The 4,667-nt window shown below is 45.0% G+C and overlaps 1 long non-coding RNA gene across 1 annotated transcript; it reads left to right on the forward strand.

Annotated features, from left to right (window-relative positions):
- The first annotated feature begins 1,535 nt into the window (after window positions 1–1,535).
- LOC124666584 lies at window positions 1,536–2,622 on the forward strand. The gene is made up of 3 exons (XR_006990938.1): window positions 1,536–1,984; window positions 2,071–2,212; window positions 2,420–2,622. It is a non-coding gene; the product is annotated as an uncharacterized LOC124666584 (long non-coding RNA).
- The last annotated feature ends 2,045 nt before the right edge of the window (window positions 2,623–4,667 follow it).

Below are 4,667 nucleotides of genomic sequence, written 5' to 3' on the forward strand. Positions count from 1 at the left end.
CTTCTTCCACCTTGAGCAACTAGTTCTTCACTCTCTCTCACCTCTATTGTTCCTATTTGAAGAACTTGCTCTCTCCCTTGATTCCTCCAATCAATCTTGCTCATATTTGAGGATTTGAGAGAGGAGATCTAGATCTACACTTCCACCAAACCGTTTCTTCTCTAAGTGAGGGAATCTCTTGGAATCTAGATCTTGGAGTCTTTGGTTGACTTTCCCCCTTGTTCTTCCTCTCCAATCTCATCCTAGCATTCGTTGCTTTGGTGGGATTTGAGTGTGAAGGATTTGAACACCACCGGTGTTCTTGCTTTGCATCATTTCATAGTGTTGAGCTCTCCACCACGATTTGTTCGAGTGAGAGAGCGTGAGCTTGTTACTCTTGGAGGGTGACCTCCTAGTTGGCTTGGTGATTGGTGCTCCGGTGATCTCTTCAAGAAGATTGTGAAGAGGCCCGGGCTTCTCCTTCGTGGAGCTTGTGAAGTGGTTGTGGAGCTTGCCATCTCCGGAGCGGAGGAAAAGCTAACCATAAGGAAAGGGCCATTATCCTTCGTGGGTGTGGTTCGGAGAATAGGATGAGCCTTCGTGGCGCGGGGAATCCTTCGTGGGACCTCCACTCCTCCAAACGTGACGTACCTTGTTGCAAAGCAAGGGAACACGGGAATACATCCTCGTCTCCGCGTGCCTCGGTTATCTCTATACCCGAGCTCTCTTTCCTTGTGATAGCCATCGTGCTTGAAGTATATATATCTTGCTATCACTTGTGCTACATATATCTTGTGCCTATCTTGCTTAGCCTTGTGCTACATATATCTTGTGCCTATCTTGCTTAGCTCTAGTTGCCATTTTTACACTTAGTTGAGCTTAGCATATTTAGGGTTTGTGCTTGTAAACTAAACGTTAGTTTAATTCCGCATTCTTACAAGACAAATCCGCAAGAGTTTGTAATTGCCTATTCACACCCCTCTAGGCGACATCTCGATCTTTCAGAATTTAATTATGCATTTTAAATTAACTTTCCAGAGGTATTATGGTAAATTCGTAGGCAACCGTCCCACCTCGCACGACTGAATCCAGAGCTCCCGGATCAGAATCCCCGCCACTCCCCAACCTCTGCCTCACGACAGCGACAAATCCTGGCCGCCACCGAACCCCTATGGCGAGGGCGCAGGACCTAGTCCATCCCCTATGTGGTCCCTTCCCTCTGCAGCTATCCTCTCCCCACGCGCGGCCCCGTGGACGGCGGCGGCAGCGGATGCGCTCCGATCTTCCGCCTCAAACGGCGCCAGCGCTGTACCGCAGAGCTGCTCCGATAGCACCTACACCTACACCAGGCCCGCACAACTTCTGGTATGATTAATGCTGTTGATTCTAATTTTCGTGAAAATTTGTTCGCCTATAGTACTCCTCTGTAGTACCCATGCTTGAATTTGTTTAAGGCTCGTATACATTAGTGTACCGTGTTCGTCTGTAGTACTGGAGATTTAAACAAATTATTAATAATATCCTTGGAGAGGTGGAGTATCGCCTGCTGGAGTCTGTATATGAGTATACACTATATCATAAAGACCAACGAATCTCACGGATCTTTTGGGTAGTCTACTTAAAGCTCCATTACTAAATATGGCTAGTTGCACGTGAGATAACTGAACCAAAATTTGGCGTGCGATATTGCTTCACTGTATTTGGCAGCACTCTAGTTTTTCTTGCCAAATCTTGACAAACCTGCAGAGAGCAGTGTCATCAGTCTTTTGATGCAAGCTCATAGGAAGGAATCATCCAGTGGTCACAAGGAATGCATGAGGTATGGTCCGGTGCTGCCACAAACGGTAGAACTTGATTCTGGAGAATTGGAAAAGGTTTTAGATCCTATGCATGAGGTGCACCGAAGAAAAGGCTGAAGCCAAAGAAGCATAAAAGATTGAACACAAAATACTGCTATTGCAGGGTGGAGGGTCACAATCGGCATAAATGCGCCAAGTGGATAGAGGTAGTAAATCAGTCAAAAGTTGATTTTTGCATGCGGTTGACTTGTTAATGCAGTGAGTGGAATTTTATTGCCCTTTTCTTGTGCAGGACAACAAGCTGACAGAACCTTATTAACTACAGCTCTCTTAACATATGTGAAGTAATCATCCAGGATTATACAAAAATGCCTAATACATATGTGAAGGAATGCATGAGGTATGGTCCAGTGCTGCGACAAGCTTTGTCTTAGGTATGTTTTGTATAATCCTGGATGATTACTTCACATATGTTATTAAGATTATGATGCTTAATTGTGTTATTAAAAGTCTCTAAACTGTTGTGTCTTGACTGTTAGCAAACAACCAGTTTTGGTTTATTAGTTTGCCACTGTCATCATGATTCTCAGAATTGGAAGGTACCATCCCTGTACTAATTATTTTGCAATGCTATATTACAGTTCCCTGTTGGCTGTATCCATTGTCAGCTGAAGCAAACGGCTCTGGGCGAATGGCTGTGTTGGTGCTACAACGGCGGGCTACTCTGTTGCTATCTTGGAGTACCTGACTGCTGAAGTTCTGGAGCTGGCTGGGAACGCAAGCAAGGATCTGAAGGTGAAGCGTATCACCCATCACCATCTTCAGCTGGCCATCCATGGAGATGAAGAGCTGGATTGTGGCACCCCCGGGATCAGGGTTAGACAAATACCAGATCTTCGTCTGATATAAGCCTAACCTCGAGCTCGGAAGACTACAGTGAGAGAATCGGTAAAACAACAGTGACTCTACGACTTAAAAGAATATATTACAACTCTTAGCAGAGTAAGATCCAAATTATTACAAGCAGAGGTCACTGACCCAACATTCAACAAGCAACGGAAGCAAATTATGTTATTCTAAATAACAAGATAGCAAAGGGCTTAAGAAGCCATAACATAAAGCGACGTCCCAGCCCATAAGTCGCAGGCTGCTGCCTGGGAACTCCAAACTAACCATCGATGTTAACGTAGAAACCGCCTTCGGCTGCAGCAACTTCATCTGAAACAAAAGCATGCAAAGCTGAGTACAGGGACTCAGCAAGACTTAGTACAACCTTTTAGCAAAGCGGGTTTGCGGGCTTTCTGTAGATCTTCTTTTGCGTAAAGCCAATTTTCCTTTGTAAGTTAAGAGAGAAGACAAGTTCGACTACTCAGAACCTTTAAAAGGGGATAAGAGAGCGACGACTCAATCTCTATCGAACATCATCTTGTATCCACCAATCTTCATCATCTCGAACCACTATCCTCGGATCACCCCCTCAACACCCGGAGAAGGTATCCATAAGCACACATTGGTTGCCAAGTTTTACGATTAGGTTCATGTTGTCTATGATCTCCACGTCCGTTCCCAAGTCGTCCATAACCGTGGACACGGCTTTTCGAAAAGATTCAAAACCCTGCAGGGGTGCACAACTTTACCCACACACATCAACCAACTCTTAATGCCACTAGTATAACACACTTCCTTGGTGTGCTGGCAGAGGTGGTCGACCATGACCTTTACCTTGCTGTCGCCGAGACCATGAGTCACGCGCTAAGGATTGTTCTGCCGTAACGGGTCAAGTCCCGAAGTCGGTCCTTAACGATGTGAGGCGAGGTGGGTTTCACCAGGGACTCTAACCCAAGCCACCTCGGCCACGCTTACCTACCTGTATGCCATGCACCTTTTCACAAACGTTTTCGATGCATATGTCCAGATAACACGCAAACTATGTGACTCATGGAATCTACTAGGAAAGTTAGTGAGTCGAGAGGGTACCATAATAGGGCCTCGTGTGGTTGTACGCTCGGTCTTGGTTCAAGAGACGAGAACTTGGTTCCTAGGGTCGACAGAAACGAAACAACCCACCACATCCCAATGTGGCCTCTCGTCTGAGCCTTTAATCATGTTTAACAACATCTCTACACTTACCACGTCAACCTATCATGCTAGATTCATTTCATTGTAAGGCTCCAGTCCGAAGACCGGAGTAGTAGCGTAACAAACTAAGCATGGCTAAGCATAAAGAGATAAAGGCTCTCGCGACGAACACATGCCAAACCTAGTTATGCTAGGAGCAGTGGATCAGGGTATCGAGGCTACAAAGGTCGGACATGCAACAGATAGGGTAACTCTATCTACCAATAAAAGACAGTTGAATCGTATGCGATATGTAGGAACCACAGATAAAAGCATTTCGAAATCATAGATGAACCAGGTTAGGGCTTGCCTTGTCTCTCAGCGGATGAGTATTGTTCTTCGATGGCGTTGACGTCGGACTCCGGCTCAGATCCTATCGCGAAGAACCAAACACCGGAAAGGGAAACAAACAATCACCACATGGCATAATGCAATGCGCATCCAATATGAATGACATGTCATATTAACGGAATTGAGCAACCCTAGGTGCATCGTCAAATTAAAGGGGTGCCGGCATCGGACACCGCTATATGAGAGGGGTTCTTTTAGGTTTTCACTACATTTGCAAATTTAATTGTTGCAATGATGTATGAATTACTTCTAAACTTGTAGAGAATGTTTTTCTGAACATTTCGGTATATTATACATCTTTTTCTGAATTAGAATAAAAAATATATGAATTATACAACTTTTAACCAATTTTTGGAAATAGTCAAAAGGGAAATATGACGTCATGGTGACGTCATGACGACGTCAGCCATGGCCTGCCCT

Source organism: Lolium rigidum, chromosome 1, assembly GCF_022539505.1.
Source record: "Lolium rigidum isolate FL_2022 chromosome 1, APGP_CSIRO_Lrig_0.1, whole genome shotgun sequence".
NCBI lineage: Eukaryota > Viridiplantae > Streptophyta > Magnoliopsida > Poales > Poaceae > Lolium > Lolium rigidum.